Below are 14,945 nucleotides of genomic sequence, written 5' to 3'. Positions count from 1 at the left end.
CTCACTCTCTCTCTCTCTCTCTCTCTCTCTCTCTCTCTCTCTCTCTCTCTCTCTCTCTCTCTGTCTCTCCCCCACTCACTCTCTCTCTCTGTCTCCCCCTCACTCTCTCTCTCTCTGTCTCTCCCCCACTCACTCTCTCTCTCTCTGTCTCTCCCCCTCTCTCTCTCTCTCTCTCTGTGTGTCTCTCCCCCACTCACTCTCTCTCTCTCTGTCTCTCCCCCCCACTCTCTCTCTCTCTCTCTGTCTCTCCCCCCCACTCACTCTCTCTCTCTCTGTCTCTCCCCCCTCTCCCTCTCTCTCTGTCTCTCCCCCCCACTCACTCTCTCTCTCTCTGTCTCTCCCCCCACTCACTCTCTCTCTCTGTGTCTCCCCCCACTCACTCTCTCTCTCTCTGTCTCTCCCCCACTCACTCTCTCTCTCTCTGTCTCTCCCCCACTCACTCTCTCTCTCTCTGTCTCTCCCCCACTCACTCTCTCTCTCTCTCTGTCTCTCCCCCACTCACTCTCTCTCTCTGTGTCTCCCCCCACTCACTCTCTCTCTCTGTCTCTCCCCCACTCACTCTCTCTCTCTCTGTCTCTCACCCCACTCACTCTCTCTCTCTCTCTGTCTCTCCCCCACTCTCTCTCTCTCTCTGTCTCCCCCCACTCACTCTCTCTCTCTCTGTCTCTCCCCCCACTCACTCTCTCTCTCTGTCTCTCCCCCACTCACTCACTCACTCTCTCTCTCTCTGTCTCTCCCCCACTCACTCTCTCTCTCTCTCTGTCTCTCCCCCACTCACTCTCTCTCTCTCTCTCTCTGTCTCTCCCCCCCCCTCTCTCTCTCTCTCTCTCTCTCTCTGTCTCTCCCCCCCCTCTCTCTCTCTCTCTCTCTGTGTGTGTCTCTCCCCCCAACTCACTCTCTCTCTCTCTGTCCCCCCCCACTCACTCTCTTTCTCTCTGCTGTAACTCCTGAACAGTGTAGGAAGAGAGGGAAATAGAAAAGAAAAATAAAGTGGCAAGAGAAGAGAGAATGGGTCGGGCAGAGATTGTGAGGAGAGGGAGGAGCGATAGCGGAAAAGAGAGCGAGAGAGAGAATAAGAGGTGTGAAAAGGGGAATGAACAGATGGATGAATCTGGAAAATACTTTTAAATATTTTTTCTTTATTTTTCATATTTAAACATTTTTTTAAATGACCCCTTTTTCTCCCCAATTTCATGGTATCCAATTGGTAGTTACAGACTTGTCTCATCGCTGCAACTCCCGTACGGACTCAGGAGAGGTGAAGGTCGAGAGCCATGCGTCCTCCGAAACAAAACCCAACCAAGCCACACTGCTTCTGGGCACAATGTCCACTTAACCCGGAAGCCAGCCACACCAATGTGTTGGAGGAAACACCATACACCTGACAACTGTGCCAGCGTGCACTGCACCCGGCCAGCCACAGGAGTTGCTAGTGTGTGATGGGACAAGAACATCCCTGCTGGCCAAAACAAACCCTCCCCTAACCTGGACAACGCTGGGCCAATTGTGCGCTGCCCCATGGGTCTCCCAGTCGCGGCCGGCTGCGACAGAGCCTGGACTCGGACCCAGAATCTCTAGTGGCACAGCTAGCGATGCAGTGCCTTAGACCACCGCGCCACTCAGGAGGCCAAAACGGGGAAAGTATATACAGAGAGATAGAGACAGAGAGACAGAGATGTAGAGAGGGAGAGGGTGTGAAGGAGACAGAGAAACCTTCTTTCCTTCATTCCATTCCCGAGGGCGCAGTGAGAGAGGCTGGCAACAGTTTAATCAAATACGTTACTATCGATGTTCCCAAACAGATTTCACTTGGTAGCTGCAGGAGCTGGGTTGGAGAACCCATGACATACAGAACTGGGTTGGAGAACCCATGACATACAGAGCTGGGTTGGAGAACCCATGACATACAGAGCTGGGTTGGAGAACCCATGACATACAGAGCTGGGTTGGAGAACCCATGACATACAGAGCTGGGTTGGAGCTGGGTTGGAGAACCCATGACATACAGAGCTGGGTTGGAGCTGGGTTGGAGAACCCATGACATACAGAGCTGGGTTGGAGAACCCATGACATACAGAGCTGGGTTGGAGAACCGATGACATACAGAGCTGGGTTGGAGCTGGGTTGGAGAGCCCATGACATACAGAGCTGGGTTGGAGCTGGGTTGGAGAGCCCATGACATACAGAGCTGGGTTGGAGAGCCCATGACATACAGAGCTGGGTTGGAGAGCCCATGACATACAGAGCTGGGTTAGAGAGCCCATGACATACAGAGCTGGGTTGGAGAGCCCATGACATACAGAGCTGGGTTGGAGAGCCCATGACATACAGAGTTGGGTTGGAGAGCCCATAACATACAGAGCTGGGTTGGAGAGCCCATGACATACAGAGCTGGGTTGGAGAGCCCATGACATACAGAGCTGGGTTGGAGAGCCCATGACATACAGAGCTGGGTTGGAGAGCCCATGACATACAGAGCTGGGTTGGAGAGCCCATGACATACAGAGCTGGGTTGGAGAGCCCATGACATACAGAGCTGGGTTAGAGAGCCCATGACATACAGAGCTGGGTTGGAGAGCCCATGACATACAGAGCTGGGTTAGAGAACCCATGACATACAGAGCTGGGTTGGAGAGCCCATGACATACAGAGCTGGGTTGGAGAGCCCATGACATACAGAGCTGGGTTGGAGAGCCCATGACATACAGAGCTGGGTTGGAGAGCCCATGACATACAGAGCTGGGTTGGAGAGCCCATGACATACAGAGCTGGGTTGGAGAGCCCATGACATACAGAGCTGGGTTAGAGAGCCCATGACATACAGAGCTGGGTTGGAGAGCCCATGACATACAGAGCTGGGTTGGAGAGCCCATGACATACAGAGCTGGGTTGGAGAGCCCATGACATACATACAGCGAGAGGCTGCCTGTTCCTCAAACAGTGGTTGGTGTGTGGAGTGAAATAACAGGAGTAGCCGACCCAGCATGATTGAAAAGGGAACTGGTGGGAAAGCAGCCTCCATTCGCTGTTCCAGTGCAGATGACACGTCTTATTCCCACTGAACCTGTTCCTGACCAATTGATAATGGGCCATTCTAAATGCAAAATGATTTGACATAATATTAAAGACCATATTACATAGGGTATAGTCTGATGAGTGAGAATATGATCACTTGATGAGAGAACAGCGTGTGCAGCCTGAGGCAAGGAACAGAGCGCAAGTTCCTTTTGCAACTTTCTCAATCATCAAGTCAAATCAAATTGTATTAGTCACATGCGCCGAATACAACAGGTGTAGTACACCTTACAGTGAAATGCTTAATACATTTAAACTCAGTTTTTCACAATTCCTGACATTTAGGTCAGTTAGGATCACCACATAATTTTAAGAATGTGAAATGTCAGAATAATAGTATAAAGAATAATTTGTTTAATATTTTATTTCTTTCATCACATTCCCAGTGGGTCAGAAGTTTACATACACTCAATTAGTATTTGGTAGCATTGCCTTTAAATTGTTTCACTTGGGTCAAACATTTCGGGTAGACTTCCACAAGCTTCCCACAATAAGTTGGGTGAATTTTGGCCCATTCCCCCTGACAGAGCTGGTGTAACGGAGTCAGGTTTGTAGGCCTCCTTGCTCTCGCACGCTTTTTCAGTTCTGCCCACAAATTTTCTATGGGACATGAGGTCAGGGCTTTGTGATGGCCACTCCAATACCTTGACTTTGTTGTCCTTAAGCCATTTTGCCACAACTTTGGAAGTATGCTTGGGGTCATTGTCCATTTGGAAGACTCATTTGCGACCAAGCTTTAACTTCCTGACCGATGTCTTGAGATGTTGCTTCAATATATCCACATAATTTTCCTCATAATGCCATCTTTTTTGTGAAGTGCACCAGTCCCTCCTGCAGCAAAGCACCCCCACAATATGATGCTGGCACCCCCGTGCTTCACAGTTGGGATGGTGTTCTTCAGCTTGCGATCATCCCCCTTTTTCCTCCAAACATAACGATGGTTATTATGGCCAAAACAGCTCTGTTTTTGTTTCATCAGACCAGAGGGCATTTCTCCAAAAAGTACAATCTTTGTCCCCATGTGCAGTTGAAAACCGTAGTCTGGCTTTTTTATGGCGGTTTTGTAACAGTGGCACCAAAGTACGTTCATCTCTAGGAGACAGAACGCGTCTCCTTCCTGAGTGGTATGACGGCTGCGTGGTCCCATGGTGTTTATACTTGCGTACTGTTGTTTGTACAGATGAACGTGGTACCTTCAGGCGTTTGGAAATTGGTTCTTGGCTGATTTATTTTGATTTTCCCATGATGTCAAGCAAAGAGGCACTGAGTTTGAAGGTTGGCCTTGAAATACATCCACAGGTACAACTCCAATTGACTCAAATTATGTCAATTAGCCTATCAGAAGCTTCTAAAGCCATGACATCATTTTTCCCAAGCTGTTTAAAGGCACAGTTAACTTAGTGTATGTTAACTTCTGACCCACTGGAATTGTAATACAGTGAAATAATCTGTCTGTAAACAATTGTTGGAAAAATGACTTGTGTTATGCACAAAGTAGATGTCCTAACCAACTTGACAAAACTATAGTTTGTTAAAACAAGAAATTTGTGGAGTGGTTGAAAAACGAGTTTTAATGACTCCAACCTACGTGTATGTAAACTTCTGACTTCAACTGTATTTACAGGGGAGTCAATGTGCGGGGACACCAGTTAGTTGAGGTAATATGTACATGTAGGTAGAGTTAACTAACCTATAGTTGCATCATGCAGCCTACATATGTTTTGATTTCTAAGACATTCTAAAGTTTGTATCATTCACAACTAAAGGTGCCAAATAACTCTAAATGTAGCATTTAGGACCTGTTTCGAATGATCACTTTTACGCTTAACATAGTCACTTTATATGCCCCTCTCTTTCAGGAATGGGAAAAATATCCATTCTATTTATAATGCTAAGTTCAATTATATTCTTCTTACTATAAAATCATATAATATCAAATAATAGCATGGGACTTATAAGCATATCTTGTCGGCTAAATGAACAAGTCTACAGCCTATGTCATGGCACATAGCCTGGTAATTTCATAATGTTTCTTTAGACCTGCCTAAAATAAATTATGGATTTATTGTGATGGTGTCGATTAAATAGATTTATTAGACTTTTTGTAAATGTAGATGTTCCACAGGCGTGTCTCAGCGGTTTGTATGTGTGGAGGCCTGGAGATGCTAAACGTGTTGATGTTAATTAACGGTCAATTAACATGAGACCGGCAGTCTTTTACATGACAATAACCGGCTGACAAAAAGTCATGATTGCCACAGCCCAGCAAGATCAAGGGAGGGAGAGAAAGTATGAGGGAGAGAGAAAGGACGAGAGAGAATACATGTGGGGAGAGAAAGAAGTGGAGAGGTGGGTGAGGAGAGAGGAGGGAGGAGGGAGGAAAGAGGGAGGAGATGCGGAATTCCGTCTGTGTTTGTTTTGGAAGTGAACACACAGACGCACTGCTCTGTGGAGGATAAAGGAAAGAGGGATGTTTTATTTTCTTTTTAGAAAAGTGGGATGGAGAGAGGGATGTGTGGGTTGGGGGTCAGGGGTCGGGGGTCGGGGTGGCCAGGGGCCCTCATAGATGTTTGGAGTCACACAGGTGGTGTTATCCATACTGGGGGAAACCGTGTGTGTGCATCGTGCCTGTGTGTCGTGTGTGTGTGTGTCGTGTGTGTGTGTGTCATGTGTGTGTGTGTGTGTGTGTGTGTGTGTTTACCTGTGTGCATGTGTTTGTGCTTCAGCTGCTTCTGAGTAGGCATGTGTTTGTTCGTTCATGCATTAGTGTTTGTTAATATGTGTGACTAGAATCCATGCATACATATGTGTGTATACAATATATCTACAGCATGTGTGTGTCTGCAGTAGGCTGTGTGTGCGTGATTCCCCGGCCCATCCAGACCTGAAGAGAGAGAGAGAGAGAGAGAGAGAGAGAGAGAGAGAGAGAGAGAGAGAGAGAGAGAGAGAGAGAGAGAGACAGAGACAGAGACAGAGACAGAGAGAGAGAGAGAGAGAGAGAGAGAGAGAGAGAGAGAGAGAGAGAGAGAGAGAGAGAGGAGGTGAATAAGACATTCCTGGGGGGAGCAGAGAGAGGCAGTCGTTAGTGGTTGGAGTCTAACAGGAGAAAAATGCCTGGTCTGAGCCCAGCCAGACTAGAGCCAGAGTACACAGACACAGCCAGACTAGAGCCAGAGTACACACACACAGCCAGACTAGAGCCAGAGTACACACACACAGCCAGACTAGAGCCAGAGTACACACACACAGCCAGACTAGAGCCAGAGTACACAAACACACACAGCCAGACTAGAACTAGAGTACACACACACACACACACACACAGCCAGACTAGAGCTAGAGTACACACACACAGCTAGACTAGAGCCAGAGTACACACACACAGCCAGACTAGAGCCAGAGTACACACACACAGCCAGACTAGAGCCAGAGTACACACACACAGCCAGACTAGAGCCAGAGTACACACACACACAGCCAGACTAGAGCCAGAGTACACACACACAGCCAGACTAGAGCCAGAGTACACACACACAGCCAGACTAGAGCAAGAGTACACACACACAGCCAGACTAGAGCCAGAGTACACACACACAGCCAGACTAGAGCCAGAGTACACACACACGGCCAGACTAGAGCCAGAGTACACACACACAGCCGAACTAGAGCCAGAGTACACACACACAGCCAGACTAGAGCCAGAGTACACACACACACACACAGCCAGACTAGAGCCAGAGTACACACACACAGCTAGACTAGAGCCAGAGTACACACACACAGCCAGACTAGAGCCAGAGGACACACACACAGACAGACTAGAGCCAGAGTACACACACACACACAGCCAGACTAGAGCCAGAGTACACACACACAGCCAAACTAGAGCTAGAGTACACACACACAGCCAGACTAGAGCCAGAATACACACACACAGCCAGACTAGAGCCAGAGTACACACACACAGCCAGACTAGAGCCAGAGTACACACACACAGCCAGACTAGAGCCAGAGTACACACACAGAGCCAGACTAGAGCCAGAGTACACACACACAGCCAGACTAGAGCCAGAGTACACACACACAGCCAGACTAGAGCCAGAGTACACACACACAGCCAGACTAGAGCCAGAGTACACACACACAGCCAGACTAGAGCCAGAGTACACACACACAGCCAGACTAGAGCCAGAGTACACACACACAGCCAGACTAGAGCCAGAGTACACACACACAGCCAGACAAGAGCCAGAGTACACACACACAGCCAGACTAGAGCCAGAGTACACACACACAGCCAGACTAGAGCCAGAGTACACACACACAGCCAGACTAGAGCTAGAGTACACACACACAGCTAGACTAGAGCCAGAGTACACACACACAGCCAGACTAGAGCCAGAGTACACACACACAGCCAGACTAGAGCCAGAGTACACACACACAGCCAGACTAGAGCCAGAGTACACACACACAGCCAGACTAGAGCTAGAGTACACACACACAGCCAGACTAGAGCCAGAGTACACACACACAGCCAGACTAGAGCCAGAGTACACACACACAGCCAGACTAGAGCCAGAGTACACACACACGCCAGACTAGAGCCAGAGTACACACACACAGCCAGACTAGAGCCAGAGTACACACACATGCCAGACTAGAGCCAGAGTACACACACACACACAGCCAGACTAGAGCCAGAGTACACACACACAGCTAGACTAGAGCCAGAGTACACACACACAGCCAGACTAGAGCCAGAGTACACACACACAGCCAGACTAGAGCCAGAGTACACACACACACACAGAGCCAGACTAGAGCCAGAGTACACACACACAGCCAAACTAGAGCTAGAGTACACACACACACAGCCAGACTAGAGCCAGAGTACACACACACACAGCCAGACTAGAGCCAGAGTACACACACACAGCCAGACTAGCGCCAGAGTACAAACTCACAGCCAGACTAGAGCTAGAGTACACACACACACACAGCCAGACTAGAGCTAGAGTTAGAGGGAGGCCAGCTTTCCCCACTCTAACTGTGTGTGTGTGTGTGTGTGTGTGTGTGTGTGTGTGTGTGTGTGTGTGTGTGTGTGTGTGTGTGTGTGTGTGTGTGTGTGTGTGTGTGTGTGTGTGTGTGTGTGTGTGTGTGTGTGTGTGTGTGTGCACGCATGTGTGTGCTGCTATGGGGAGTAGTGGGGAAGGTTTTCATAACTAGCTAGAGTTAAACCCGTTGAACTCTCATGTACAAACAGGGGCAGTCAAAGACAACACAGGGCTTACCCAGCATGGCACAGCTCCAAGGGGTCCTTTTGCTATATCACACACACGGTTCCTCCCAGGACTTTGCTATACCACACACACGGTTCCTCCCAGGACTTTGCTATATCACACACGGTTCCTTCCAGAACTTTGCTATATCACACACGGTTCCTCCCAGGACTTTGCTATATCACACACGGTTCCTCCCAGGACTTTGCTATATCACACACGGTTCCTCCCAGGACTTTGCTATATCACACACGGTTCCTCCCAGGACTTTGCTATATCACACACACGGTTCCTCCCAGGACTTTGCTATACCACACACTGTTCCCCCAGGACTTTGCTATATCACACACACGGTTCCTCCCAGGACTTTGCTATATCACACACACGGATCCTCCCAGGACTTTGCTATACCACACACTGTTCCCCCCAGGACTTTGGGATATCACACATGGTTCCTCCCAGGACTTTGCTATACCACACACTGTTCCCCCCAGGACTTTGCTATATCACACACGGTTCCTCCCAGGACTTTGCTATATCACACACGGTTCCTCCCAGGACTTTGCTATATCACACACGGTTCCCCCCAGGACTTTGCTATATCACACACGGTTCCCCCCAGGACTTTGCTATATCACACACGGTTCCCCCCAGGACTTTGCTATATCACACACGGTTCCCCCCAGGACTTTGCTATATCACACACGGTTCCCCCCAGGACTTTGCTATACCACACACTGTTACCCCCAGGACTTTGCTATACCACACACTGTTACCCACAGGACTTTGCTATACCACACACTGTTACCCACAGGACTTTGCTATACCACACACTGTTACCCACAGGACTTTGCTATACCACACACTGTTACCCCCAGGACTTTGCTATACCACACACTGTTACCCACAGGACTTTTCTACATCACACACACAGTTCCCCCCAGGACTTTTCTACATCACACACACAGTTCCCCCCAGGACTTTTCTACATCACACACACAGTTCCCCCCAGGACTTTGCTATATCACACACAGTTCCCCCCAGGACTTTTCTACATCACACACACAGTTCCCCCCAGGACTTTGCTATATCACACACGGTTCCCCCCAGGACTTTTCTACATCACACACACAGTTCCCCCCAGGACTTTGCTATATCACACACGGTTCCCCCCAGGACTTTTCTACATCACACACACAGTTCCCCCCAGGACTTTCCTACATCACACACACTGTTCCCCACAGGACTTTGCTACATCACACACGGTTCCCCCCAGGACTTTGCTATATCACACACACGGTTCCCCACAGGACTTTGCTATATCACACACACGGTTCCCCACAGGACTTTGCTACATCACACACACGGTTCCCCTCAGGACTTTTCTACATCACACACGGTTCCCCACAGGACTTTGCTATATCACACACACGGTTCCCCACAGGACTTTGCTACATCACACACGGTTCCCCACAGGACTTTGCTACATCACACACGGTTCCCCACAGGACTTTGCTATATCACACACACGGTTCCCCCAGGACTTTTCTACATCACACACGGTTCCCCACAGGACTTTGCTATATCACACACACGGTTCCCCACAGGACTTTGCTACATCACACACGGTTCCCCACAGGACTTTGCTACATCACACACGGTTCCCCACAGGACTTTGCTACATCACACACGGTTCCCCACAGGACTTTGCTATATCACACACACGGTTCCCCCCAGGACTTTGCTATATCACACACACGGTTCCCCCCAGGACTTTTCTACATCACACACACAGTTCCCCCCAGGACTTTGCTATAGCTTGTATAGGAGTATATATAGTTGGCAAGGGGTTGCTACGTACGTACACATGTTCATGTGCTCGAACACGTACCCTCACACACATTGTTGTTTCTAAGCTGTAGACTTGGGCGGTATACTGTATATCCTGTATATACTGTATATCCTGTATACCGGGGTAGTTTGACATGTTTAATACCGGGCCCCCTAAAGTTTGGCGGTGCGTGCTACGCCACTGCTTACAAATATAAGTTCATTATCTAAGATGTGCTAAATACATGATGTCCAGCTCAGGCTCCAGCTATTCATTGGGTTTGCTAACTTGCTAGCTAAGTGTCTAGCTTGCAAGACCAAGCTTCTTGGTTACAGCAAAGACAACTAATCCCCTCGTGGATCAGTATTATTTGTATTTTCTTACATTTGGAAAGAAATAGCAACCTTTGTGTGCACTGCCGGTAATACCTTATACCCCAGTATGGTACAGGAAAGGTATGAAGGTATGAAAATCTGTATACCGCTTGACTCTACAAAGTACATTCATGAGTGTACTCATGGGACTTTCACACTTCACACACGTTACACACGTTACACATACACACATGATGAGTCTTCCTTTCTGTTATATGTTCTAATCATGGCTGTGCTGTCCTCTCATCACCCAGTTAGTCAGTCTGGTGAGGTCCAGTAGTCAGTCTGGTGAGGTCCAGTAATCAGTCTGGTGAGGTCCAGTAATCAGTCTGGTGAGGTCCAGTAGAGTCAGTCTGGTGAGGTCCAGTAGTCAGTCTGGTGAGGTCCAGTAATCAGTCTGGTGAGGTCCAGTAGAGTCAGTCTGGTGAGGTCCAGTAGAGTCAGTCTGGTGAGGTCCAGTAATCAGTCTGGTGAGGTCCAGTAGAGTCAGTCTGGTGAGGTCCAGTAGAGTCAGTCTGGTGAGGTCCAGTAGAGTCAGTCTGGTGAGGTCCAGTAGAGTCAGTCTGGTGAGGTCCAGTAGAGTCAGTCTGGTGAGGTCCAGTAATCAGTCTGGTGAGGTCCAGTAATCAGTCTGGTGAGGTCCAGTAGAGTCAGCCTGGTGAGGTCCAGTAGAGTCAGTCTGGTGAGGTCCAGTAATCAGTCTGGTGAGGTCCAGTAGAGTCAGTCTGGTGAGGTCCAGTAATCAGTCTGGTGAGGTCCAGTAATCAGTCTGGTGAGGTCCAGTAGAGTCAGTCTGGTGAGGTCCAGTAATCAGTCTGGTGAGGTCCAGTAATCAGCCTGGTGAGGTCCAGTAGAGTCAGTCTGGTGAGGTCCAGTAGAGTCAGTCTGGTGAGGTCCAGTAGAGTCAGTCTGGTGAGGTCCAGTAATCAGTCTGGTGAGGTCCAGTAGAGTCAGTCTGGTGAGGTCCAGTAGAGTCAGTCTGGTGAGGTCCAGTAATCAGTCTGGTGAGGTCCAGTAGAGTCAGCCTGGTGAGGTCCAGTAGAGTCAGTCTGGTGAGGTCCAGTAATCAGTCTGGTGAGGTCCAGTAGAGTCAGTCTGGTGAGGTCCAGTAATCAGTCTGGTGAGGTCCAGTAATCAGTCTGGTGAGGTCCAGTAGAGTCAGTCTGGTGAGGTCCAGTAATCAGTCTGGTGAGGTCCAGTAGAGTCAGTCTGGTGAGGTCCAGTAATCAGTCTGGTGAGGTCCAGTAGAGTCAGTCTGGTGAGGTCCAGTAATCAGTCTGGTGAGGTCCAGTAATCAGCCTGGTGAGGTCCAGTAATCAGTCTGGTGAGGTCCAGTAGAGTCAGCCTGGTGAGGTCCAGTAGAGTCAGTCTGGTGAGGTCCAGTAATCAGTCTGGTGAGGTCCAGTAATCAGTCTGGTGAGGTCCAGTAATCAGTCTGGTGAGGTCCAGTAGTCAGTCTGGTGAGGTCCAGTAGAGTCAGTCTGGTGAGGTCCAGTAGTCAGTCTGGTGAGGTCCAGTAATCAGTCTGGTGAGGTCCAGTAATCAGTCTGGTGAGGTCCAGTAGTCAGTCTGGTGAGGTCCAGTAATCAGTCTGGTGAGGTCCAGTAGAGTCAGTCTGGTGAGGTCCAGTAGAGTCAGTCTGGTGAGGTCCAGTAGAGTCAGTCTGGTGAGGTCCAGTAGTCAGTCTGGTGAGGTCCAGTAGAGTCAGTCTGGTGAGGTCCAGTAGAGTCAGTCTGGTGAGGTCCAGTAGTCAGTCTGGTGAGGTCCAGTAATCAGTCTGGTGAGGTCCAGTAGAGTCAGTCTGGTGAGGTCCAGTAGAGTCAGTCTGGTGAGGTCCAGTAGAGTCAGTCTGGTGAGGTCCAGTAGAGTCAGTCTGGTGAGGTCCAGTAGAGTCAGTCTGGTGAGGTCCAGTAGTCAGTCTGGTGAGGTCCAGTAGAGTCAGTCTGGTGAGGTCCAGTAGAGTCAGTCTGGTGAGGTCCAGTCGAGTCAGTCTGGTGAGGTCCAGTAGTCAGTCTGGTGAGGTCCAGTAATCAGTCTGGTGAGGTCCAGTAATCAGTCTGGGGAGGTCCAGTAGAGTCAGTCTGGTGAGGTCCAGTAGAGTCAGTCTGGTGAGGTCCAGTAATCAGTCTGGTGAGGTCCAGTAGTCAGTCTGGTGAGGTCCAGTAGAGTCAGTCTGGTGATGTCCAGTAGAGTCAGTCTGGTGAGGTCCAGTAGAGTCAGTCTGGTGAGGTCCAGTAGAGTCAGTCTGGTGAGGTCCAGTAATCAGTCTGGTGAGGTCCAGTAGAGTCAGTCTGGTGAGGTCCAGTAATCAGTCTGGTGAGGTCCAGTAGAGTCAGTCTGGTGAGGTCCAGTAATCAGTCTGGTGAGGTCCAGTAATCAGTCTGGTGAGGTCCAGTAATCAGTCTGGTGAGGTCCAGTAGAGTCAGTCTGGTGAGGTCCAGTAATCAGTCTGGTAAGGTCCAGTAGTCAGTCTGGTGAGGTCCAGTAGAGTCAGTCTGGTGAGGTCCAGTAATCAGTCTGGTGAGGTCCAGTAATCAGTCTGGTGAGGTCCAGTAATCAGTCTGGTGAGGTCCAGTAGAGTCAGTCTGGTGAGGTCCAGTAATCAGTCTGGTGAGGTCCAGTAGAGTCAGTCTGGTGAGGTCCAGTAATCAGTCTGGTGAGGTCCAGTAGAGTCAGTCTGGTGAGGTCCAGTAGTCAGTCTGGTGAGGTCCAGTAGTCAATCTGGTGAGGTCCAGTAGTCAGTCTGGTGAGGTCCAGTAATCAGTCTGGTGAGGTCCAGTAATCAGTCTGGTGAGGTCCAGTAGTCAGTCTGGTGAGGTCCAGTAGAGTCAGTCTGGTGAGGTCCAGTACAGTCAGTCTGGTGAGGTCCAGTAATCAGTCTGGTGAGGTCCAGTAATCAGTCTGGTGAGGTCCAGTAGTCAGTCTGGTGAGGTCCAGTAGAGTCAGTCTGGTGAGGTCCAGTAGAGTCAGTCTGGTGAGGTCCAGTAATCAGTCTGGTGAGGTCCAGTAGAGTCAGTCTGGTGAGGTCCAGTAGAGTCAGTCTGGTGAGGTCCAGTAATCAGTCTGGTGAGGTCCAGTAGTCAGTCTGGTGAAGTCCAGTAGAGTCAGTCTTCTGAGGTCCAGTAGAGTCAGTCTGGTGAGGTCCAGTAGAGTCAGTCTGGTGAGGTCCAGTAGAGTCAGTCTGGTGAGGTCCAGTAGAGTCAGTCTGGTGAGGTCCAGTAATCAGTCTGGTGAGGTCCAGTAGTCAGTCTGGTGAGGTCCAGTAGAGTCAGTCTGGTGAGGTCCAGTAGAGTCAGTCTGGTGAGGTCCAGTAGTCAATCTGGTGAGGTCCAGTAATCAGTCTGGTGAGGTCCAGTAATCAGTCTGGTGAGTTCCAGTAGAGTCAGTCTGGTGAGGTCCAGTAGAGTCAGTCTGGTGAGGTCCAGTAGAGTCAGTCTGGTGAGGTCCAGTAGTCAGTCTGGTGAGGTCCAGTAATCAGTCTGGTGAGGTCCAGTAGAGTCAGTCTGGTGAGGTCCAGTAGAGTCAGTCTGGTGAGGTCCAGTAATCAGTCTGGTGAGGTCCAGTAATCAGTCTGGTGAGGTCCAGTAGAGTCAGTCTGGTGAGGTCCAGTAGAGTCAGTCTGGTGAGGTCCAGTAATCAGTCTGGTGAGGTCCAGTAGAGTCAGTCTGGTGAGGTCCAGTAGAGTCAGTCTGGTGAGGTCCAGTAGAGTCAGTCTGGTGAGGTCCAGTAATCAGTCTGGTGAGGTCCAGTAGAGTCAGTCTGGTGAGGTCCAGTAGTCAGTCTGGTGAGGTCCAGTAGAGTCAGTCTGGTGAGGTCCAGTAGAGTCAGTCTGGTGAGGTCCAGTAGAGTCCGTCTGGTGAGGTCCAGTAATCAGTCTGGTGAGGTCCAGTAATCAGTCTGGTGAGGTCCAGTAGAGTCAGTCTGGTGAGGTCCAGTAGAGTCAGTCTGGTGAGGTCCAGTAGAGTCAGTCTGGTGAGGTCCAGTAGAGTCAGCCTGGTGAGGTCCAGTAGAGTCAGTCTGGTGAGGTCCAGTAGTCAGTCTGGTGAGGTCCAGTAATCAGTCTGGTGAGGTCCAGTAGAGTCAGTCTGGTGAGGTCCAGTAGTCAGTCTGGTGAGGTCCAGTAGAGTCAGTCTGGTGAGGTCCAGTAGAGTCAGTCTGGTGAGGTCCAGTAGAGTCAGTCTGGTGAGGTCCAGTAGAGTCAGTCTGGTGAGGTCCAGTAGAGTCAGTCTGGTGAGGTCCAGTAGTCAGTCTGGTGAGGTCCAGTAGAGTCAGTCTGGTGAGGTCCAGTAGAGTCAGTCTGGTGAGGTCCAGTAGAGTCAGCCTGGTGAGGTCCAGTAATCAGTCTGGTGAGGTCCAGTAGAGTCAGTCTGGTGAGGTCCAGTA

At 49.9% G+C, this 14,945-nt stretch overlaps 1 protein-coding gene and 1 long non-coding RNA gene across 4 annotated transcripts in view; one reads left to right on the top strand and one right to left on the bottom strand.

Annotated features, from left to right (window-relative positions):
• The window catches only part of glis2a (GLIS family zinc finger 2a), a 63,497-nt gene that overhangs the window by 45,676 nt on the left and 2,876 nt on the right, over nucleotides 1-14,945 (bottom strand). The gene's annotated exons all lie outside the window — the stretch shown is intronic.
• Nucleotides 11,855-14,400, top strand: LOC127927577 (uncharacterized). 2 transcript variants are annotated; one of them, XR_008128053.1, is made up of 3 exons: nucleotides 11,855-12,303; nucleotides 13,314-13,403; nucleotides 14,074-14,400. It is a non-coding gene; the product is annotated as an uncharacterized LOC127927577 (long non-coding RNA). The 2 variants fall into 2 exon arrangements; XR_008128052.1 differs by having other exon boundaries at nucleotides 11,855-12,537.

This window comes from Oncorhynchus keta, unplaced genomic scaffold (genome assembly GCF_023373465.1).
Source record: "Oncorhynchus keta strain PuntledgeMale-10-30-2019 unplaced genomic scaffold, Oket_V2 Un_scaffold_15365_pilon_pilon, whole genome shotgun sequence".
Lineage (NCBI taxonomy): Eukaryota > Metazoa > Chordata > Actinopteri > Salmoniformes > Salmonidae > Oncorhynchus > Oncorhynchus keta.
This window is presented reverse-complemented; position numbering and strand designations above follow the sequence as displayed.